Below are 25,507 nucleotides of genomic sequence, written 5' to 3'. Positions count from 1 at the left end.
GAAATGCAATTTAGACATTGACAATACAAAAATGAAAAGAAAGTATAGGTGGTGGAAATCAAAATGAAAGGATTAAAAAGTATTAGAACCTAAGTTTTGATTGGTCAAACCACGTCCTTCCTTTTCTCTCTCCAACATGCATGCAAACATACAGAGTCAGCTTAGGAGTAGTTACACAGTTCTAAAAACAAAACAGTTTTTCTTTCTTTGTAGGCAAATATTGAGTTTCTACAGATCCATTACAAGGGTCCCTATGCCCTCACATGTTTCTTTAATAAAATATACTAACCTTTTTTCTGAAGAAGAATCCTGTAATGTATAAACAGAATTCAACTTTCATGTTCTACCTGGGGACTCCCCACCTGCCTGGATCATGGACAAGGAATATCTGTCTGTTAAATATTGGCTTGAACCACCAATTCCAAGTCAGCCATCATCAGTGGTTAAAACACAGCAATAGCTACAATTTCTGCCCTTGTATGAACAGGCAAAAGGTTAAAAAATAATTGTCATAATGTTAGTCAGAAATTGCAAATTTTACCTCCTTGAAAATTCACTTCTGAGACATTCTGGTTCAAATTAAACATTTCTATATGCTAGACCAGCAAACATAACACATCTTAATCATTTATCTGATTCTATAGTGTCAGCTTTTAATAAGAGACTTGGGATTGCAGTTAGGAATTGTGATGCAAGAATAGCATCTGTAGGCAAAAAAAGTGTATAAAGTGTTCCCCGGAATGCATCAAAAGCTTTAAGTCTCTAGTCTTATGTACTGAAAAAAAAACAGGAGCTGGAATTAGTGTCTAACATAATCTGAACGCACAAAATTATTATTTCTACTATTCTTGCCTACCCAAATCCAACAGCTCAAATTTTACAAGCACCTGTACAGGGTCAGGTAACAATGAATGGATTCTCTTGCAAAAAGATACTTTACCTGGACATCTTTCTGCATTCCACATCAGGTCACTGCACTTACAGAGAAGTGCTTTTAATGTAATACTCGTTTTATAGATTTCCTATGCAATTCTGGGCAAACTGTTGAGGTTTTCTGTGCCTTAATTTCCCTTCTGTGTAATGGTGACAAGCCTTTTTTTTGCTTAAGAAAGGTGTCCTGGGAATATGTAAGTTAAAGGCTATGAAGCATGAAGGTACTCTAGCAGAAAAACCCGTGTCAGGAAAACAAAGAGCAGGCAAATCTGAAATTACTCACGATTCTTTAAATGACTAGGTCTTGATATTCAGGCAAAGGCTGGCAGCTGTAAGCCACGCACCACATTTTCTAACTCATGCTTTTCTGAGGCTACGGGAATGAATTCCCTGGTAGACAGGTACCCACCAAGACAGCTTAGGCTCCTTAGCCACAGTGCTTGAATAGGGCAAACTTCAGTAAAACCACCTCAGTGTCATCAGTGACGTCATCACGGAGGTCAAAGAGCTGCCGGAGATCATTAGGTCACGTCAGTATGCAGATGTAGTGAAAGGAGTTTTAGGAGAAAGGCATATGCTGTAGCAAGAACAATAAGCTCAAGCAAACTTTCCCTGTGAACAGTTTACTTACTTATATTGTATTATCTATCTGGTGACAGCAACAGTCACTTGGAGAATCATAAAAGCAGAGAACAAATATTGTCTTTGTAGAATATCTACAGTGAAGGTTGTAAAACAGAGGTAACTGGGTCCCAATCAGTGAGGCCATTCTCAGTGCGTCAGGTTTTACACCATTGTTCCCTTCACCCTGGCGCTCTGTGCGATTGCCCCTTTTCCTCCTTCAGTGCACTAACCTCTAATTTTTCTCCCTTCTGCTGTTGGTGCTCAACTTATCTGCCCTACAAACACCTCTGTTTTTCCTCTACATTATCCCTCCCTCCTCAGTTGGTCCTACTGCCGCAACTGTTTCCCCATTAAACCCCTGAAAATCAGAGCATGAAGGAAGTCAGTCATGTATGCAGCTATAGTTGTTTTTCCTGACATATGAGGACTAATTTGACAGATGTATATTTTCACCAATTGTCTTAGCAAATCACTGCTATCCCCCCTCGCTCCTTTGTCCCTTACTCCAGCATTTTCCTTCTTCATTTCCCCTTGCATCTGATTCCACATTGCATCTGATTAGGCTGTGACCTCTTCAGAATAAGACCCGTATTTTTTTGGACAGCAGAGCAGTTATTATGTGTCAAGTTCTGTAAAATAATGAAGATTTTTCTTCAGTCTTTATTAATACATTGGTGATTTCAAAGCAATTCCAAAGAGACAAGTAATCACATAAACACCTAGCAGAAATTGAGGTTCTCAGCAAGATCAGGGACTGAAAAGGCCCTAAAGGCTAGCCATTTTGATGCATTTGGGAACAGCCAGCATGAAATTGGTTCCGCTTTCTTTTAAAGGATAACAGCCTAGCTTCTCTAAAGCACCTAACAACAGCCAAACTCTGCTCCCAAGGAAGTCAAAAGCTTTGTCATTTATATTAATGCAAACAATTAGACAAATGCCAAGTGCTTTCCAAAGTCCTGTCCTACCTCACCTTGTTTATATTCAACAAATACATTAGATATATATATATATCTTAACGGCTGCACTTCAGCTAGCATTACTAATAAAGAACAATAAGTAAAACCACAGAAGAGTCTAATATTTTTCATTTAGTTTTTATGATGCTTATTTATTAGCTGAACGGTCCTGTAATCATTGCAGTATTTCCCAGTGTGAAATAAAATAAATAAGAAACATAAACATAAATGAAACATAAAAACATAAAATAAATGAAACAAGCAAAAATACATTTTTAGCTACTGCTGAAATCAGAATACAAATTCTACACATGAAAGCATTAGCATTGGAGTGGTACTGTGTGAGCTAATTAAACTTACTTTGCTATTTGTTCTGCATCCCTTCTCTCTAGCATTTCAAGGACCAGATGCTCTTGAGACATGTGCTTTCAAGTGTGCAGATGAAGGTGCGTGGCCTCATGTCCAAAGCCACTCAGGGCTAGCAAACGAATGCCCATGAACTCAATACCTGTGCATGCTGTTGGGTTAGCAGAAAAACAAGTTCTCATTAGCCTCATATATTTGCTATGTTTACCGCAAGAGAAGTTGTCACATTTGCAGAGCAGGCAGCACATGCATTAATGGAAGGCAGAAAATGACCCAGGAAAGTGGAGGCAACAGTGGCAATGACTGCAGCTCATGGGCAGGATGCATGTTTACTGCTGATGTGACCCGTTTCTTTCTCTACAATGTTATTTTCATTCTCAAGTTGCTTTTAATTTTGAAACGAAGCGTGGATTTGGTAAAACCTGTACTGCAGAGTGCTTCAGATTCATCACGTTGTTTTTGGCAATACAGAAAGAAGGTGGCCCCACCAAAACCAAATGGTCATACCCCCAAATACAGACCAGGGAAGAAATCTCTGTCCAGCTTATACACTGTTTAAGTGGTACTACCACACATTGCAATACGGGGAACCAAGGTAAAGGGGCACTCTAAATTGCAGGCCACTTTAAAAGATGCCTCAAGCTGGTACCCAAACATTTTTGAAAATGTGAGCTGTCAGCATGAGAGGGATCAGCCAGGGAGAAGCAGCTAGGCAGGGCTAGGGGACGGAGCAAGGGCACACTGGCATCTGATGGGTAGGAAGAAAATCCACCTGGGCAGAGGGATACATTTTCTGACCATAAAAAAAAGAAACAAAACAACCCCCTCAAATGTCAGCTCTTCAGGACAGGGCTGTTCTTTAACTTTCCAGCAAGTGCCAATGCAGCATCTGAAAAGATCCGTTTGTGACTGTTTTCCTTGTCCTTTCTTTAGACTAAGCTTTCAGATAACTGTGGTCTAATACTGTTTTGTGCCTCCTGCGAAGATGCATACATCAACCTCTGACAGCACCTGCTGGGAGAACATGACATACTCTAAACTAATCTTTTCTAACAGTTAGAAAATGACCTCTTGTGTAAAAGGTTTTCCCAAATTTATGCCTTGGTTTACCCAGCAGGACAAATATGATTACCAGAAGAAATCTTAAATTGCTTTAAACTAAGAAATGACACCAGCTCAGATCCTTACCCACTTAGCAAGGGTCCCTGCAGGAAGTCTACCCAGAGTCCTTCGGCGAAGGTTCAGTGAAATATTCCAACTATACTCTGCTAAATGTCTAAGTATTGCAAGTAAGCATAACAGCGCAGAGCCACAGTGCCTAGCAATCCTGTTCGCTTGCTACATAAGCTTAGACTGGCCAAGCTTTTTGGAACACCAGTAAAACTATTCTTAAAATTATTTCATGGCTCTTTTTCCTGGTGAAGCAATAGCTAAGCCGGGAAGAGGTTGCTTGCTGTCTCCCACAGTGAGAGCATCCCACAGCGATACCTTCCTTGCTGGCAGAATTGGCGGGATTGGCCAGGCAGCAAGGTCCAAGTCCAGGTGCTGCTAACCCTGCAGGTGAGCCACTGCACCAGCCATTCCACCCCCTGCTCCTCGCTGCCTGCCCCTCACTTCTCCTCCTCGTTCTGCTCACCATTCTGGCTCGCTATTTCTCTCCACTCTTCGTCCTCTCAGCTTTTCTCTTTCAGGAATATCTATCAAAACTAACAAAAATGTGTGTAAAATAAACAGGTTTGAGGCCTTCTTGTTGCCTGCTCTTCCCCTCAAGGAAATGTCAAAAGAGCTTCTCACCTTATTGAATGCTTTTCTCCCCAGTTTAGGCATCAGTCACCAGGTTCACAGAAGGCATTACCTTCAAATAAGCTTTTCTACATGACTTCTAAGCTAGCCAAAAGGGACCAGCCCTGCTTTGACCCACTGCTCCACTGAGATCAATGGGCCCTGCTCAGCCACAGACTTTCTGCATTTTTTCCCTGTATCCTAATCTTTCCTCTGTTTTTGTCTTGGCCTTCCTACTTTTTAATTTTAACACCAGACAGCTCAGACTTATTTTTAGAATATCATTAATTTACATTGTGACAGACCTGTTTTCACTTTCAAAAGTATCCACGGTAGTCAGGAGGACCACAGACTACCACCATCTGGGAAATGGTATCAACTGTGGAGTACAGCACTTCACAGTCTAGAACCRCATAGAAAGAAAAAAGAGAGCAAGGAGACAACACCCTGTGACGGTGTGCTCCTTCCCCCCCACTGATGTGCTCTCTCCCCCTCAACCTGACCTCCCTGTAAACAGCATGTATGTAGGGGCTGGTTGAGCATGCGCCAACTAAGGCCTGTCTAGCATGCAGGTATGACTATGAGTCAATCATCTCCCCCCATAAATAGGGGGCAGCCCAGAGCCCCTTGAGCTCTCCTGCATGGCAGCGGGCTGCACTGCAGAACCTCCCCTTGAGCAGGGACGCCTCTCAAGGTTGCTCCTCGCGGCTGAGAGATTCCTTACCCACAACAGATCCTCGGTAAGTGATTAATAGCATGMTGAACTTYTGCRAACTTCAYGAAACTTTGCTGAGTTATACCTCTGAYTAATTGYRCACATAMTCCYTTAGACATAAACCGTTGACCAAGTCTGAGACTAGGACTGGATCCAGCCGCACCTAGGTTTCTCTCAGAAGGAGTTTAGAAAGCAAGGGAGTCTTTTCCGAACCTCGTGACTCTACGGGAGGGTTTCCTTCGCACACACTCCTTTAGATATGGACCGTTGACCAAGTTTGGGACTAGGATGGATCCAGCTGCACCTAGGCTCCTCTCTGAAGGAGTTTAGAAAGCAAGGGGGTCCAGTCTGAACCTCGTGACTCAACGGGAGGGTCTCCATTGCACACGCATCTGACCCTGTCCTTCATGCAGTAAATAACTGAGTGAACCTTGCCAATTGAACCTCATTAAATCGTTCTTATTTACGATTGAACTTTGTTAAGTTGCTATCTTACTGCAATAAACGTAGTGCTGCTTCCCTCTTACTAGTGAAGTGCATCACTTCTTTCGCGACACACCCATAAGCATGTAATTACCAAAAGTTGAACGGAGCATGGAGTTAAAAAGTATTTTTCTTTTTTAATAACGTCACTTAATTGCTTCACTTCCCAGAAGTCTTAAGACAGACCAGTATCCCAGAGAAACATATCAGTGAAGGGAAGGCAATGACCTGGCTTGCTACATGCAGAAAGCTTCCCTGAGATCCCCCAGAACAGTGCCAAGTCTGCTGAGAAAAAGGGAACCAAGTAGAGTTTTATAGCTGAAGAGGTAGACTAAATTCCCCCCCCCCCAAAAAAAAAAAGCCCCAGTAAAAAGAAATGAGTGAGAACTTCACTAATTTTACATTTTTAATTCCTAATTTACCTAGAGATTTTAAGGCATCTTCTGGGAGGCCCAGAAGCTGTCTCTGTGGTCATCACTTACGAAAACTACCAACCCCATCTCTGATTTTCCAGTTTCCCCCAAATTAGGAATCTACTAATACTCCAGCTTCCTCTGGACACTTGGGATTTTCCAGTGCAGCATTCAAAACTTGCCATGCTAGACATAGCTTAAAAGACATCACACACAATGTACATACAGAGTTGCAAGCTGGGCAGTATCAATACTATGAAACTGAGTACAGACTAATTGTATTCATTTAGGCATCTACAAGCTTTTTACTATTGTAGTCTTGGATGCTCCCGAGTGCTAAAGGAATTTAAAACTAGTGTTTTAAACTACTGCCTCATATGTGGAGAGAGAGCCTCACAGTCTGCTGCATTTTCATAAATAATTACTGAATTTCTCTTCTTCAAAATTAGACAGTGGAAGTTCAATAACCCAGCTAACCCAAAAAGGAAAACAGCCTAAGCATTAAAAATGCTCTAAAATGCTCTCCTGGAATTTTCAAAAACATTCTGAGTTTTTATTAAAACACATTTTTTCAACACGTGTATATTATAGATAGCTATAGAAGGCTTGGGCCAGCTACTCTTTTCTTTCCTGTTCCCCCTTTCCACTCCCCTGATGCTGCTGGGCCAAACTGTGGGCAGATCTTCACTGCCCCCGCAAACAACTCTGCTGTTTTCAGATGTTACTGTTCTCCTTTCGTGCCCCCTCAGCTGCTTTTTACCACTCCATCAACAAAACTGGCATAAAAAAACCCACAAGAGCACTCTTGAGCCACTCAGGTGCAAAGCCTGGCAGCGCAGCTCACAATAAAATCACTGGCAACAAGCTGCTAGGTTTGCGCGTTTTGTTTGGCGGAGCCCGCCGTGGGGACAGGAGCCTCTGGCAGAGGGTGCCACCAAGCACCTGCAGAAGGCGATATTTTAAACTGCTGCAGCTGTTTTGGCAGTGAGCATCTTCCCTTCCAGGCAAGATCAAAACCTGGCCTTTGGTATTTAGACAGGGAATTTGTTCCATTTGTCAGCAGTCTGTTTGCTGGAGACCACTGCTTGTATCTTCAGGGTTTTAATTAGCTCTTGACTCGCAGGATAGAGTGCATTCCCAGCATAATCACCCAGCGGCAACAATGCTCTGCAGGAAGTTAACTTCCCAGGGAGCTCAGGCACTAAAGGCCCTAAAAAAACTGAAGTTCCTTCTTGAAATTCTCCAAAGTCCTGTTCTCAACAGGAGAGCAACTGAATTTCATGTGGAACACCAAGGGGATAGGAAACAACCTGAGGCCGCGAGGAAAAAAATGACAAGAGAAATGCATGCCATTTTCACACTGCTGTACTCCAGTCACAACCCTCAACCTGTGTACCTTTAACATGCTTACTCATCATTTGCACTGCAAAGGGTACGCAGCTCTTTTGATGTTCTTATTTGTACGCTGTTTGTGCTAAAAACCTGGGCACACTTCTTTTGCTTCTCACAGAGATCAGGTTCCTAATGGTCCTGTGTGGCATCATTTCCATTTGGTTTGACCATTTTGACATTAATGGAAAAGAATGCTGTTAATTTGAGATGGATTCTGCTTCTACTACCTTACAGTCCTGAACTCGGTGGTTTTGTCTTCTTGTTTAAGTCTCATTTGGATTTTCTGTTTCAATGTGAAGTCATATACTGCAGTTTAATAAGTCATTGTAAATTGGCACTGCCTTCTATTTTTTCGAATCCTACAAGGAATTGTCTAGTTAGCTAAACTTTGTTCAGTCTGTTTCTGAATTAGGAAAATGCAGAGGTCAACAAACGGGTGAATCAGGCTCAGATAGCTCCATAAGGCATCGCATCAAGAGAAGAACGTCTCCCTGAATAGTATGGCAGTTTGGGTATGCTCCAAGACAACAGAAGGGCCAGCATCATGGCTTACCCTATTATATTGCAACACGACGCCTCTGCTAAAACAAGTTTCTTTGTCATGCTAGATGAGTTGCCTAAATCACAGTTTATCAAGAACAGTCATTAAGTCTGAGGTATTCCATTATCTGGATACCCAATTTTTATGGTCAGGTTTGATACTGAAAACTGCCGAGCATCTGAAAGTCCTGATGACATTCAAAACATGTACATTGTGCTATGCAAGAGTGAAACACTCTGAAAACTCATTTCCTAAGTGTCTCAAATCAAGCACCTGAAATAAGTTGTACCTGGTGACTCCGTATAGTGCCTTAGCTATACGCCTGTAAAATGGGAGTGACTGTACCACCACTGTGGGATTGCAACTGCAGAAGAAAGTGTGAGGGGACCACTCAGACATTCACATGGAAAGCAATATAGTAGAGAAAGCACATAACTATTTTCTTAATCTTGATAACGAATAGCGAAATAGCGCAACAGCAAAGAAGGTATTTTCACTCTGGACTCTATGCTAGGCCTGTCAGAGAGACAGAATTGTGTGGCATGACCTACTAAAGCACCAACAGCTTTTAAGATGAGGTGGAAAGTTCAACCTCCACACAGGACAATTGCTCTTTGTTACCAGAGAATTCAGAAGGAAAAATGGTTGCTCTCAGCTGAAAATTTAAGCTGAACTAGAATCATACCACCAGAAAGCCTGTTTGCACTGCTTTTATAGTTACTGCCTTTTGATATTTAGGTGAGACAGTATTAATGTGCCCTGGTGTACAGGAGCCTTCTCCAATTTATCCACTTGACTCCTCAAATCTTTTATTCCCACCTGAACTCTTGCAACGCTCTTAATCAAAGGTCACAAGAGACACTGAGGCACAGTCAAACCTTATATATAGCAAGACAAGATTATCACACTTGATAAATCCAGGACCTCTGTAACTCTTCAGAATGTCCCAGAAGATTGTATGAGAGAGGCTGGATTCAAGGAAGATCTCAGTCATTTTCAAGCAAATTCTTATGTGTCTGTATATACACATATGTATATATATATATCTATATATACACACACACCCCTATATATATATGGGGAGGGAAGGGGGTGTATGTATTTTAATTCAGTAGATTGTAGGGAGACCACAACTATGTCCCAGTTTGTTTTTTTCAAGTAAATAAAAAGCCAACATTGAAAAGTAAAAATAAAATAAAATTAACGTTTCCCATTTCTAATCCTAATGAAAAAGTTCCCTTTCCCTTTTACATTACAAAACTGAATAATTCATTTTCCAAACAAAAAACTTTTCAAGTGTGTTTTGAAATGCTTATAGGAAAGACTTCATTCTCCATTCTGCTCTAGCTTTTGCTGTCTTGCTCAGTACAACAAAAGTCACCAGCAAAAGAACAAGAATAAAATGTCTCTTGGAGGATAAATCCCCTCACCTCATCCCTGTGAACTATCTTTCATGCATTCTTAAGTATCTTGTCCCTAACATTAATATTAAGTGGCTGCACAAAGCACGTTTCAGGAGGCACTAAGCATTTCAGGCTTTTATCAGCAGATTGGACGCACTTCTGGAAAACAGCACTAAAACAGCCCCTTACTGGGACTAGCTAGAGACAATGGCCACGTATTTTGGAAAAGGGTCACCAAGGTGTGTTTTCTATGATGGTGCTGACTGCAGCCTTCAATTATGTTTAGCGCGTGAATATCTTACATTCACTATCTGAAGATTTAAAAATACTTCTAGTATGAAGGGAAACATTTAACAGATGGAGAAACTGAGGCACCCAGAGGGTCAAAGAATCCCTCAGGCTTGCCTGCCTGGTGCTGGTAGCCCTGCAGAAAGGGAAGAAGGTCCGGAGGGCTACTTCCTTCATTCCCATACATTGCACAGCTCAGTATATAACCTCCTTTAGCCTCCATTGCTCTGTTCTTCAGAGAATCATATCATGTTCCCAAATGCAGGGGATGCTCTTAATGACATTACCAGTAAAATCATATTGGGCCAGTACTAAAAAAAAAAACAACCAAACAAAAAAATTCATACACATGGTAAAACAAAACTCTGTCCAAATGAAATGGAAAGATAATGGGAAAATAAACCATTTTGGTTAAACTTCTGACAGTGCCACGCCAACAAGAAAAATATTAGAAAACTTAAGAACATGCAGTAACCTTTTGGGCCCTTGCATCTTCTCTACACCCATCATGGTGCATCATGCAGGTGTCCCCTATCCCAGCCACTCTCATTAAAGATGGGTTGAATTTTTTTTTAAAAGCATTTCCAGTTTATTTATTGCTAAGAGAAGAGAAGCACATTTATTTTTCTATGCAACATTTTCTATTTCTCCCCTGTGTCCCCTATTGCTTTCCTGATGCTTCTTTTTTCTCATATTTGTTCCACTTTTTATTCCACCTTCCATCCCTTGTTTTGGGGCTTGCTCTGGTTTGAATTACAGAGAAAAAATAAATCCTATTCAGCGCTATTATAAAAGTCTTCCATCTCATATTCTGAAGTGTTGATCCCAATATAGCTGAGGGCTCTTTTCAGATYTACACAGAAATTTTTTTCCGATTTGATCTGCTATCTCGTATGTGTCCTTTACTAACAAAATATAGAGCTTAATTTATGAAATTAGAGCAGAAAAGACATCAAGATCTCCTACGGGAAGAAGAGACTGCAATCCTAGAAAGCAAGTTTCTTACAAATTCCCTTGACTAAGTGTGATTTTGGGGGCACTTCTTCCTTCACAGGAGCACCCACTGTTGTGTAGAATTTCATCTAATTTGAAGAAGTGTTTCCTGGTAACACTTGAGAATTTTCCCTCTCCTCCTCTAAGCAAATGACAAGACTCCACCTGATATTGACTGTAATAGCAGGAGAATTAAAATTTGATACTTATGTAAATAGATAGATATTTAGACACACAATATGTGTTCATATTGGGAGGCACATAAAGTGTATTATAAAGCTCTACCATATCCACAACTCAGCTGCTGACTTCATTTGCACCCAGTCAAAGAAAAATACCATTTCATAAGCCATATCCAAAGGTTCATGCAGGGAGTGGTTTGATCCTGGGAAGTTATTTTTCTAAGACACAAGACTTTTACTTCTTTCTTTTCCATATTGCCCCCATTTCCAAGAAAAGGTTTTTATTCAGAAAGATAAAGTGCTCATGCTATATTCTATCCCATTGATAAATCATCTGCCTTCAAAGAATAAGCAGCATCTGTTTTCACTCTCCTGGCTCTAATGCTTCTGTCTTCTAAGGCAGCTGCTAGTGCTTCAGACCTTACTGTGCCTGCACTAGAAAACCTCATAAGACCAACAAAAGTATTCTCCAAGCCAGCTAACATGGCCTGGAAAACAAGGATACTCTTTGCCTATTTAAAATTCACCTGTTTACTCATCAAAAACCTCATTATTACATGTTCACCTTTTCTGAGGATGAGGTTTCTTTTTTGTTCTTATTCAATTCTCTTTTAATCTCTAGCCTCCCTAATTTCTCTAGCCTCCACTAATTCTTAATCAATTAATTTCTCTAGCCCCCATGCAATACTAAAATGCCAAGTAAATGCCAAATAAGTACCATTCTTAAAAATGTCTGAAAGGCCAGCACTGTTATTAGGTCAAATTGACCACACAGCAGCTCATTTCCAGCTGCCCAGGTTAAAATCCACTGGGGAGACTGTTTCCCTGGAAACCCATTGTAACCCTCCAGAAGGACAGGGGATCTGGTCCAAGTATTTGTCTGCTGGACATTTACTTTTGCCCCCTGAACATACTGATCCAGTTGGCATTTCTGTGCACTCCAGTGATACAGCACAGGTGTAGACACAGTGGAGAAGATACTTTTTGAATATGTGCCAGAAAAAATTCTTGGGCTAGAAAAAAGGCAATCAGTCAACATGTGACAACCTTAACTGTTCCCTCCTGCTTCTACAATGAAGAAGGTGTTTTAGTCAATGGCTGTCATTTAGTCAAAAACAGCCATGATAAAATGTTTTGGTTTCAGTCAAGTTTACAACACCTGATTATGTGAACTGAGAAACAGGGGTGAAAAAGCATTGCTGAGTTTCATGTTTGCTCCCATTTACTTACACTGCTAGGGTGTGACAGAGTTAACACAGGTCAGAGAAACCTGTTTTCAGTATGCAGCACAGAAAATTGTTAAAAGCAAGCATAACACCAACATTGGCCCACATACAATAACTGATACGTGAAAATTGCAGTTCAGGTTACTGTTCCTGGTCTTGGACAAATTCACTACAGGGAGGAGGAGAAGGGGAAGAAAGGGAAGAGAGAAGAAGAAACAAAATACTTAATTTTGTCACAGACTTGCTCTTGCTCCAGTGAACAGCAAAATCTACAAGTATTTCCATTATTTGTAACTAGCTTCCAGAGTACCATCCCACCGTGACATTTCCCATGTTCAAAGGTCACCACTGACTCACACAGGCAAACCGGAATGGGCCAGCCTTGAGGACCTGTTCTTAAGATGGGTGAAATAAGTGCTTTGCAGGAAAGAATAAGAAGCAGCTCTAAACATAAACATAATTCCAGGTACCTGGGTAAAATGAGAGTGCATGTATATGTGTGTGTGTATGTGAGAAAGAGAGAGAGAGAGAAAGGCAGAGAGGGGAGAGGCAGAGGAAGAACCCCCCACTTCCGGGTTATTTCCTAATCTACTTAGTATTCAAATAGTGCAAATACTTACATCCATGACTTTTGGATGCAAAGATGTTGACTGTCATTCAAAACTTCATTAAGTAGCCAGTAGACATCTCATTGCAAGGAACAAGCAATGACATTGAAAAAATCTGATAGCTTGGCAGAGAAGCAGCCTACCAGACAGGCAAGAGCACCGGCCATGCCTGCTCTCCCACAATGGAGCCTGACTCGCTGCATGCACCTTTATCCATTCGTTACCTCACACCCATGTATTTGTACTCTCAAAGCGAGAGGGCAACATGGGGCAGAAGGACACACCTGAAGAAACAGGTCAGATAAAAGAGACAAGGCATGGTAACATGAGCATATCCGTACTGATTAGCACACATTTTAATTAACTAGTAGTAAGCACTGAAATCCAAAGACAGTGTTGAGGATGCTGATGTGAAGTTGCATAACAGAAGGTAGCGGCAACTGGAGTCTCACTGGAACCATATTAGACATGGGAGAATGTCTAATAAATGTAAAAACAAAAACAGTATGGGGCAATAGTTTCTACACCGAACCAAAGACTGATGTCAAGCACTCTGTCAGTGAATACTACAGTGTTATAATTTCCAGTGTAAATTACTGTTCTTACAAAAAAAAAAAAAGTTTCAACTTTCATATCAGTAACTTCTGCATCTCTTGTGTGTGTCCACTTATATACATATACATGTACATGTGTATGTATTAGATGCATGTGTTAATATGAAAATATTCCAAATACACATAAAGCTGAGGTAGAGAAGAACTCTTCCACAGCACTGATATTGTGCATGAGGGGAAGCATGAGCTCTTGCAGTCTACAGAGAACAGAATAAAATCCGGAGGGGACAAAAGAAGTTACAGATGAGGAAACCAGAATACGGTGCATACCACTTGTGTGAAACAAGGCCGACGTGGCTAGGGCTGAAATCAGTGTCGGTGTTTCAAAATGCATTTGTAAAACAGCTCAGACAAAATCTCTGTGCATGGTGGTTGGGGCAGCCAGTAGAACTCAGCCAGCAGCAGCTTTGTGCTATCAAAGGCTGAGCTAGCACAACTATATTCCAGGTGTGGGAAAGGCCTTAAGGCCTTTGTAATTCTCTGATTAGATTTTTAGTGGTTTAACAGCTTTCATTGTTTCAGACAAACAGCAGTAAGCATCTTGCTGTTCTCCTTCCTGGTGTTCTCTAATTAACTCATTGAGCTTTTCCAAAGGAGAAAAAAATCCTCTTGGAATACATTTTAAAACACTGATTAATTTCTCTTCTTTTCTATTCCAAGGTAGCAAGCATCTCTGATGTTCACAGAAGGCTGCAACTGTTGAGACAGTTCATCTGGCAGAGAGACGACTCGCATTTCTTGTATATGCAAAGTTGGACATGTGAGCATGCAATATTCTCTCCTCGCTCCTTTTAATTGAATCCCTCTGACAATATTTTCATAGAATAGGCTGAATTAGAATCGCTGTGAAATCCAGTGTTGACTTGTTTTACTTGTGAAAAGTTTCCCTTGATTTGAAATATGAAGACAAAAGCAGTTCTTAGAAGCAGACTGCTCTCCAGGTCTACACATCAGTAAATTTGTCTAACTCATCATAACCAAGGAGTTAAACTCTGTTTATGAATTCACTGACTTTTGAGAGAAAAGATTATGATGCAGCTGTTTGCAAAATCTGTGGAGAGTCCAATTGGGAAGGCAACACCCTATTAGCCCAACTGATAGAGCTGGGGAAAAACAAACAAATGTGGGTCTTGATGTCCTTCTTCTATAAGACTGTTTTCAGACATCAGAAGCTAACTTGCACCATTCCTCCACATGCCTGTATGTACATCAACAATCTGTAATCAGAATTGGCTCAATATAGCTTCACCATTAAACCAGGTCTAAGCCTTAACAGAAGTACAAAGTTGTTACAATGTAGGGCTCTTGCTTTGAGCCATCACAGGTAGTTTTCAGGGCCTATTGTAATAAAACCTTATTACTGAAAAGATGTTCTAAACATCATAATTAAACTGTGACTCTGTGCCATCCTCTCAGGGACAAGGCAGCAAATGCTAAGGTAAATGACAAGAGAAATTAAGAATCCTCCAAAAGCAGGAGAAACGACGATGCAGAAAAGCAACAACATGTTAGAATATGGCCTGTCTTCTATATACTGCTGATGCACAAGATGTGTCCTGCTTGCCTCACCCACATTCAAAAACCCAGATTAAATTACTGCTGATAGCCAGAGTGATGCATATTGTGCCTCTTTTAATGGCTTCTTTATAATGCTTATAAAATGGAAACCCAACAAATCTGAACCCTGTAGCCACCACCTCCATAATAAATGTATCTCAAAGTACCTCGTAGCCAGTTTTTATGATACAGCTGAGGAGATTTAACTGCAACCTATGCCTGAGACAGGATGTCTTACTTTTCTTACACAGACTCAATCCCATGTTAAGCAGGAAACCATTTCATTTATTTTTGGTAGAGTTAATTTTCTGCTGCTTTAGCTTCTTGAACTATCTCCCCAAGGGCCCGATCACCATTAGTGTCAGCCCAAGGGAAGGAATGGGAGCAGTTTGCAAAGGCGAGAATAAGTCCATTTCTTCAAGAAGCGCCTCTCAGCTCAGCAGTACCGTAGAAGTGCACTGTCAGATTGCTCTTGGGCCCACTGGAGCCGATGCTTATGCATTCAACAATCTTCCCAAGCACAATAGCTTTGTGTCCAAGGTAGCTATTTACATTTTCAAGGTGACCAGTCTGTATCACAGAACCAAAGCTCTGCATATTTCAGCAACAAAATGGCTTTGCCGTGCTTTGCAGGCCTCCTGCCTCCTGCAGGAGTTCTCCTCCTGCCAGCGCACATGCACTGACTTGCGTGCTGGGAAAAGGCTTGTCTGTGACTTCCACCGTTCAACAGGAAAAACGGCACTGAAATGTGCAGAGCTAAGGGAATAGAAACTTTCAGATTTCTTCTTGTAATGAACTGCCACACTGCTCATATTGGATATGTAGGCCGAGACTTCATATTTTTTTAAAAATTGACTAATGGGAACTGCTCATGATTTGAAAGCCAGTACATTGCTGTTCTGGTTTTGTAGCTAGGCACCTAAATAAGTAGTAAGGAACCTTAGAAATACAGCTTTGGCAAGGATGATCATATATTTCAGATTGCTCCATGCTGCCAAAACGTACACTTTACTCACATTTGCAACAAAAGTTAATATCATTGTAAGACCCTGCTCTGGTTGGTCCAAAGTTTTGCTTGATTTTCCAGGACTTACCTGTGTTACATCATTTTCTCATTTATACTAGGACCCCCAAAATGTGTTTCCTATTGCACACTGGAGCCTCATTCTGGTAAGTTATTAGTAAAGGTGTTCAGTATTTTAACCGAGTGACCAAATCCAATTTTATGCCTTGTAGAGAATGTTCCTCTGAAATGATTCAAGGAAAATTAATTTTATTTAGCCTAAAGCTGGGAAGCAACAAGAGAATTAGCATGCGTGTCACTGTGTTCAAATCCCTATAACAGTTGACAATTCTATTTGCAAGTATAATCCCAGACTGTCCGGGGAGATGACAGACAGACAGGTGCAGAGCAGCTCAAGAGGGAAGCTGCTCTAAGGTAGCATATGCAACCAGAACAGAATGTATTTTCCCCTCCTCCCTGGAAAGATTTTAAGGATATACTTTAATGAATAAATAATTTTTGACATGAACCTGAACGCATTAAAGAGCAGAGACAACAGAAGGCAAGCAAAGTATTAGCTTGTGTGCCTTTTCCAAGCCTTCAGTTTGCCAAGGCAATAGCCTAGTTGTCCCCACTGGAAAACTCTGGAACTGAACATTCACATTGCAAAGCAATGAAAGAAGTGGTCTTTCTATAATAGTTCAGGAAAAACACTGATGGTGCTGGAATTCACTTGCAAGGAACAGCTTTTTGTAGCTAGCTGAATGCTGGAGGGAGGCCTGACAGAGGCCACTTTGGCAGAAAACCTAGATGTTACATTCAGTGTATTCTGAACAAATACTTGGCACACAAGATGAACTCAACTGAATGTATTCAAGAAGCAACGGGCTGTGAAATGTGTGTTTAGCTTAATGGATTGGCAATAGTAGCTTTAGTAAAAGAAAGGACCACCTAGTCTCTCTGGAGTGTATCTCCTGGTTTGGAGATCTTACTCCCTATAGCTTGTCACAGCCAGTTTATGTACAATTGATATAGTTTAGTTTTCTGTAATTTGCCCAATTTATAAAAACAGAGTTACTTTTCAAGTGAAACATTTATATAACTRAGAAATTAATTAACTCGGTGAAGCTCATTAAAAATTGTCAGTGCAGACCATGGGACATTTCTACTGATTAATCTATCCAGTTCTGTAATTCACCTCTGAGAGGGTCAAGGCCAAGGCAATGGTGACTGTGGTTAACGGGTCCCTCTGCTGGTCCTAGTACATAATGTCTGAGGATCCAGGAGCCAAGAATAAAGAATGTTTTACATGCTGACTGTTTGAAGTAAAAAAGGCATCTAAGGAAGGGAAAATTACAGATCCCTTTGTGTTTCTCCTGATATCCAATTTGTTTGGTTAACACTAACTAATGGAACAAATTGTATGTGAAAGCAAATATTAGCTCACAAGAAAGTTGAATATAGCCATCTACTAGTACAAAATTCTAGTAGCTCATGCCTATGATATACAGCTAACAGCCTCTAAAACAGAATACCATTGGGACTGACGCGCAGACCCTTTTTTAATACACCAGGATATGATGTGAAGGCTCCTTCATTCACGGAGATGAGCAAATACAGAGATGCATTTTGCCCAGGACTATTCCTTAATGCTTTCCTTATGTATGTGGTTAGAAGAACACATTTATTTCATCACTTCTCTCCTCCCCTTTAGGTAAAGGGAAATGTTGGGTTTAGATTTTTTTCAAAATTTCTATCTTACATAATTGTAACATAGGCTTGAGTAAATTCTAATATTAAAACAACAAATAAAACAAGTCTCATATTTAATGGCATCCTTTTTTAAAGATGTATTTCTGGATTCTCACTTTTTCACATGAAAGAGGTAAATTTTTTTCTTCAAACTTTCCCCTGAAATTTTCCACTGCTATCATTACGTGCATTTATTTTAGAGCTACCTACTGATCCAAAATGGTTAGAGGCTGAAGTCACTGGTTTAGCTAAACTACAAGAACTAGCTACTTTAGATGGAGATATTCTTCTTCAGGATAGTATATAACTCTTGCCTACTAATAAGCAAGAATGTTGTATTTAAAATTTACAGTCATTGAAATACAAATTTTGGATTTACCCCAACAAACTCTGCAAACAGCTGTGTTGTTTTAAATGACAGCTTATTTCAAGGAGGTTATTTTGTTTCACCTTCTGAGGGTGCAAAGTTATTTTATGAAATATAAACTATTGCACAAGGCTGCGCAAGCTTGAGCTGTGTGGGTTACCCTTTCTAGTTGTCCCTTCATGTGGTGCTTTCTGCAAGCAGTGACTTCAGGAATTCAAAATCATAAATGGGCACTGTCTTCTCCTCCACTCCCCCAGGAAACTCAGACATGCTGGCACAAAATTAGAAACTTCTCAGAATAACACCAGTGGTATTCTTTGTGTTTGCTTTCTAGTTTCTCAGCTTCTCTGGAGGTCTAGTGTGTCGTGCCCTGAGGCAAGTTTAGGTGGCCACTTGCTTTAAACATATGTCACAATTTCTAATCTTACCAGGTGACCCAGACAGCAAGGACTCTAAGTACTATAATACTTGCTATTCAAAAAATATGTGACACAGTCATGGGCTAGCAGTGACCGAAAATAGGCCTGAACTAAGCTTTTCTCAAAACCCTAATGAACTGCAAGTGAGAGGCTTAGTGCTGGGACACTTCTCCAGCAATAGTTAGCAGTAAGAATCTCAGGATCATATTGCAATTCATTCATATTCCCCAAATTTAGCATCCAGATCTCATTTGGCTGCTTCTGCTAAACCTCTGGCTTTTTAATATGCAAATTAGGCCTATTATTATCTGACTGACCTGCCCTGCTATTAGAAGTTTAGCATGGTCTATTCTGTCCTTGCAAAATGCAAGTTGTTTATTCATCTGTTCTTTAGTTAGGAGGCCGATTACTACAAGCAGATGCGTACAACAGCCAAAAAGAGGAATCAAAACAGGCATCGTCCAAAATCAGTGCTGCTAGCAGATTTCTAATGACTGTACAAAAGAGCACTTGTATTCAGGAAATGTTGTACAAGGGAAAAGTAGTCCTCACAGGCACTGGGCACCATCTTATCACTTAAAATGCAACACATTAAGCACAAGAACAGAACAAAACCACCAAATATTCAGTACAATGTTTCTTCCCTTGAATTCACTGGACTCCAGTGTTATTGACATGCTATTTCATGATTATTCATCATTATTCAGCACTCATCCCAGGGTAAGTGAGAAAGCAGTCTGCTAACAAAAAGCCTATTCACTACATCACCTACTTGAAATAGCTCAAATATATTATTTCAACCAAAAAGCAAAACCATACAGTGACTACCTTAAACAGATGATGAATTACTGAAAAATTTCATTTGTAAGTCCTAAATAACCCAAGCCAAGGGCCAAACTCACTCACGGTGCAATTCCTTTGACTTCAGTGGAGTTTTGCTGGCAGCCACCTCCGCTGGACTCGGCCCAGTGCCATTATTTATGCAAGGCTGGGCTGTGTGTCTTCTCTTGATAAATGCCAGCACTGTGGAGCTCTCAAATATAAAGAAAAAAAACCCTCARTAATCACAACATGACGAGAAACGCAGACACACAAACTGCAGCACAGCAGATAAACAAGAATTTACAGCTATGCTATATACAAGTACTTAGCAGAAGGCTCTTCTTGTATTTCAAAGAAAGATTTTAAAGTCATAAATAGTGTGAGCTTCTTTCTAGTAAGTGGACTACAATTTGAATCTTTCATCTGTACTTTGAGTCGTATTTTTTCAATTAAAAATAAAACAGGAGGGAGAGAGATACTGTCTTCATATGTAGAGCCCATAGTCCTGAGGTTAGAAGACCTCAGTAGGAGTAGGACTTCCAAAAATACTATTATGACTTTAAATTTGAAATACTTACCACTGCTACATTAGATATGGAGCAAAGCAAAAGCTTAAAGGCTCACAGAAATATGGGTATCAGTTTACATTCAGGTAACATGCTCATCAATTATAGTTACTAAAGGCTTTAGAAATCCTTTAAAAATAAATGTGAAGGCTGTAACCCACTATTTTATCGAACTGGTGTAAATTACCTCCATACACTTGTAAGGCATTAGAAGGTACTAAACAGCACTTACAAAACAAACTGCAGCACCTGACTCTTAAAGCTGACCAACATGAAAGGACTGCTGTATCAGTGCACAGCTTGGCTCAACAGTAAATGCATATTCCTCCAGTAGCTATATGAAGTCTATTTTTTCCAGTTTTCATAAGCTGGAGCTCTTTTTTCAACACTTCAGTCTGGTGTATATATACAAAAAATGTCATTTTAGCTTTTTTTCTCCTCTACTTTTCTAAACAAAAAATATTTTATAAAAATTAGATGCCTGCTGGGATCAATGAATACATACTTCTGTGTATTCTTTTGTCTCCTTAAAGACAATGGTTAAGCTTGCACATCAGTGTAAGCAATCAAACTCTCACGCCTTCCTGACACTGCCACTTGCTTATTGTGATAAATGAAAATATGCAAGGGCTCTTCTCTCAAAAATAATTGACCAAAGAGCATGTAGGTAGCAGTATACTCAATATAATTTAATAACTCATAAAATAGCTGGGTAATGTGGATGGGGAAGATCATTAGTCTGCTAAAACAATGTTGTTACAGTAAGTTCAGACCAACACAGATTCTATGAGGTTATATGAATGTACAGTCCAAAGGAACAGAAAAGGCTTAAAGTAAATAATTACTGAAAGCTGATACCACTAAATAGCTTTATTTCCTTGGGTAGCCTATTAAACGGCTGTCTCAGTTTACCCATTTGCAAATAACAGAAAACATCTTCCTATCAGAATGAACAATTTTCATAGAAGGGAATAATTTAAATAGGAAAGGACCTCTGAAATCATCTAGTCTAAACCTCTGTCGCGGTCCGCGGGAGTAGCGGGAAAGAATCAGACGCAGTCATAGAATGCAGCTTCAATTCCAACTTTATTCAGCAATGTGCCCATCTTATATATGTTTGTGCAGTCATGGCATGCAGGCACGCGGCATCTTGGCCACTTTGATCGGTTAGCGCTACACTTTGATCGGTTAACGGTTAGCTGCTATGAAGCACGCGGCGTTYGCTACACTTTGATCGGTGGCTCTTAAGGAGCAACCTTTATAATTCTTCATACAGATTGTTATTCTGAAGCACTGCAAGAGCCCCAACACCTCCCCCCCTTTTTTCAAATAATAGATCAACCATTCTTTGCACCCGAGCTAGAATGCACTGCAATATGCATGGCCCACAAATCAGTAGGAGCACACCCACAACACCTATAGTGATTATCTGCTTCAGCCCCGCCGCCAGCCAGGGCCCAATCCCCAGCCCCCGAAGCCACCCGTCCAACCCCAGGGCCATTCTCCTGCTTTAGTTCATGTAGGCCACTCTGTACCATCTTTATACGTTCATGGATTGACTGCGAATGGTCTGAAAGATTCAGACAGCACATCCCTTCAAACTCTTCACAGCCATGACCGTGAGCTAAGAGTAAGAAATCTATGGCTGCTCTGTTCTGTAGCACGGCGTGGTTTACGCTCAGCACATCTTGGGACATATCGTCTAACACTCGCGATGTGATATTTAACTCATTTTTGGTCCAACAGGCCAGTTGCTCCGCCAATTTCATCGCCTTAAGCCCAGCGGCTCCTGGCAGTAGCGTGGCGGTCACCAACTGCYGGAATTCTGACCAAAAGACGGGGTCGCCAACATTGCTACATGCTAGCTCATGCACGCTCCTTTTAGTCCGCCTGCTAGTCAAGTTCTGCAGCTGAGTGAGGTTGGAGTGGAATAAGCTCAGCCGCCCCAGATAGCACGGACCCCCTTTCAGGATGCGTGGTACCCCGTTCCAGGCTCTATCCCCACAAATCAAGAACACCCCAGGCGGCAGCGCCTTTGGTGTGGTGTGGTTTGTCGCACTGCAGTTTGTGTATAGCTGTGCGTGGACGCTGTTTTCGGTTATGGCAGATTTCAAAGTCGCCCATTCTGATGAGGGCAGATTGAGCTTGTCTGTTGGGGGGAGGAAGCTGACATACCCGCCAGTACCTTTTTCTGAGGTGTTGGCCGTCATACAGCCGAAGAGATCCAGCTCCTCAGGGTCTGACGCTAGGGTCTCATTCAGGGCCAGGATAATGTGACACTGCCAACCCCCATCACGTTGCCACTCGTTTAACCCTGGGGCCGTTATCGTCTTATTAACGGCTGTGAAGTTCAGGGTTGTCTCGTTATTAACATATGCCTTGAATTCCTYYGCTCTCCAGGTGGGGACACCRATTAAACATGTYCTGAAAGGGTCGCCCACCTTGCCCATAGACAGGCAGAACRATGTCTGGCCGGTCCTGTTCGCGATCGTAAGCCACACATTTTTCCTTGGATTGTTAAGTGTGTGTATTGCCGCGCTCAGGCTGCTCAAACTGATTATGCTGCCTATAAGTATGGCTAGGGCCACCCTTCCACCAACCCCCCCAATACTCTTTTGTTCGTGCCCAGTCATGGCAGCACGATTACAATCACAATCCCGTTCGTTCCGGGTAAGGATGGCGCTTATTTGTTTTGTCCTCTGTCAAGAGCCCCCAGCTCCTGCCGTGGGTCTTCAAGCGCAGATAGCAGCTGACTCGCGGGCTGTCTCCGGTGAGCAGTCGTCCGCAGGCCCAGCGTTACTCTTCTTCAACCACGGTCGGACCCACTTTGCGGGTATCCACTCCGTACCGGTACCTGCAATGACGCAAGCATACCCTCGGCCCCAAGTTAGTAACTCCACAGGTCCCTGCCATGAGTTTGTTCGTGGTACCCATCGGGACACGAGCGTTTTAATGGGCCTCGTGGTCTGCGCATGTCGTGCCCCCGGGCTGACCAACTCCCCTTGGTCTATTTCGATAAGGTTGCGCCAATTTAACACATAGCAGGCCTTTGCTACAATGTCGTGGACGGGGAGGGTTAGCTCCCCCTCTTTTTTCAATACAGCGAAAAGACGTTTTAAATCTTGATGACGGCGCTCCACGATGGCTTGACCAGTGGAATTGTAGGGGACCCCCGTAAGATGCGTAATGCCCCAGTCCTTCACGAAGGCGGCACATGTCGCGCTGGTATAGGCGGGTTCATTATCTGTTTTGATCTGATCAGGCTTTCCTAAGGCGGCAAAGGCTTGCATCCAGTGCAGACGGCAGGCGGTAAAACATGTAGAAGTTGTGGCAGCGGCCCAGGTCATTTTACTGAAGGTGTCGACTGAGACATGTACAAAGCGCAATCGTCCAAAGGCGGGGACTTCCGTGACATCGGTCTGCCATATCTGGCGGGGTTCCAGCCCGCGCGGGTTTGCCCCAGTCGTCTGTAAAGGGGGAATACATGCGCAGTCAGGGCATGCGGCCACTATGGCCCTGCTTTCTGTTCTGGAGATGCGAAATTCTTTCTGCAGGGATCTGGCAGACTGATGAAAGAACGCATGGGATKGCTGCGCCAGTTGTATCTTAGATTTTTCTGCGCCGGCRGCCGAGACTTGGGCATCTATTCGCTGGTTGCCCTCYGCCATTATTCCTGGCAGCCCCGAATGACTGCGGATGTGCGTGCACCAGAGTGGCTGAACGCGAGAGTTCAAATGGCCACTTGCCTGAGTCAGCAATGCCTGGATTTTGGGATTGGTAGTTTGTCCAATAAGAGCAGAGTCCAATCTTTGTAATACCCCCGCCACATACAACGAGTCGACTATGAGGTTGATAGGCTCTTCGGCAAAGTCTTTTAACGCGAGCACGGCCGCCATGAGTTCTAAAACTTGCACGGAGTGCTCGGCTGCGCCTTGAACGATTTTTCGGGCCCACTTCCCTTGTCCGTCTACATACTCGTATCCGTACTTCTTTGTCCGACCACTAGCATCCGTGAAAACGGATTTCGCGTAGCGGAGGGGGCTGTCTACCATTATCCTCCTTTCCTCGAGTATCAGTTGCGTGTGTAGTAGGGGGTGCTTCGGATAGTGGTTGTCAAGGGGAACCCCGCACGTCGCCAGGGCGAACGAAACGCTCTGTTGGGCCCACTCGGATACGAGGTCCAAAGAGGCGAGTGGCAAGATGATCCGCGATGGTTCTCTTCCCGATATGGTACGGACGCGCTGTCTCGTTTTCAGCAACAGCTCTCCCACAGCATCCTTTCTGGGCATGACCACCGTGCGTGGCCGGACTGGCGAAAACACCCATTCCAGGATCGTGAACTGATTGCTCTTATTGGTCTGCCCAATTATGCCCACCACCTCTTGATGTTTATTGTAGCAGACTATGTCAATAGGCTTGGCGGGATCATAGCGATAAGCTTGTGCRTTCCCTAATTTCCTTTCAATATTGGCCATAGTCGCTTGCGCTTGAGGGGATAGCGTTCTTGAATCCCCGGGGCTTTTACTGTCCTTAAGCAGATTTACTAATGGCTGAATTTCTTCATTTGTTATCCCGCAATAGGTACRGATCCACTGAATATCTCCTAGTAGCCTCTGTACGTCGTTCACCGTCGATACCTCTCATTTGATTGAGGTTTTCACTGGATAGACTCGAGCGTCGGTAACAACCATGCCGAGGTAGTTCCAGGGCGCGTGTCGCTGGACCTTCTCAGGGGCGATAGTGAGACCCCAGGTCTGCAGCTGTCGGCTTAGTTCCTGCTGATCCTCCTCTGGCAAGGGAGTTTCCGTCGCRACTAGTATATCGTCCATGTAGTGATACACAATAGCCTCTGGGTGTTTCCCTTTCCAGGGTTCAAGGGCCCGGTCCACATACCACTGGCATATTGTGGGGGAGTTCTTCATCCCTTGGGGCAGGACCACCCATTGGTACTGTCTCGAGGGGCCAGAACGGTTTATCGTCGGTACCGTGAAGGCAAAGCGTTTCGAGTCTTCCGAATGCAGGGGAATGCTGAAGAAGCAGTCCTTCAGATCAATCACCAGCAGGCTCCAGTCTCGCGGGAGCATGACAGGCGATGGCAGTCCTGGCTGCAGGGCCCCCATCTCTTCCATAGTTGCATTCACAGCTCTCAGGTCGTGTAGCAGCCGCCACTTTCCTGATTTCTTCTGTATGGTAAAAATGGGTGTGTTCCATGGGCTCGTCGAGGGTTGAATATGCCCCARCCGCAGTTGTTCCTCCRCCAACTTGTTGACTTCTCTTAGCTTCTCCTCTGATAAYGGCCACTGCTCTACCCACACCGGTTCATCGCTTTTCCAGGTGATTCTCAGCGTGGGCGGAGAAGCTGCGGCAGCAGCCACTGCTAAAAAGGGCACGAGAGGACTAGCCCCCACTGAGACAGAAGGTCTCGGCCCAGAATCCACAGCGGGGTATTCATTACGTATGGTTTCACTACSCCCAGATGGCCCTCCTCRTYGCAGATTTCTA

At 42.5% G+C, this 25,507-nt stretch overlaps 1 long non-coding RNA gene across 1 annotated transcript; it reads right to left on the bottom strand.

Annotated features, from left to right (window-relative positions):
• Positions 1-1,347: 1,347 nt before the first annotated feature.
• Positions 1,348-19,590, bottom strand: LOC112962329. Its single transcript, XR_003252254.1, has 4 exons — positions 19,524-19,590; positions 2,874-3,030; positions 2,062-2,186; positions 1,348-1,441 (listed from the first exon to the last, which is right to left on the bottom strand). It is a non-coding gene; the product is annotated as an uncharacterized LOC112962329 (long non-coding RNA).
• Between the last annotated feature and the right edge of the window lie 5,917 nt (positions 19,591-25,507).

This window comes from Apteryx rowi, unplaced genomic scaffold (assembly GCF_003343035.1).
Source record: "Apteryx rowi isolate R43461 unplaced genomic scaffold, aptRow1 scaffold_146, whole genome shotgun sequence".
Lineage (NCBI taxonomy): Eukaryota > Metazoa > Chordata > Aves > Apterygiformes > Apterygidae > Apteryx > Apteryx rowi.
The sequence above is the reverse complement of the archived record's forward strand: the minus strand, read 5'-3'. Positions and strand labels throughout refer to the sequence as shown.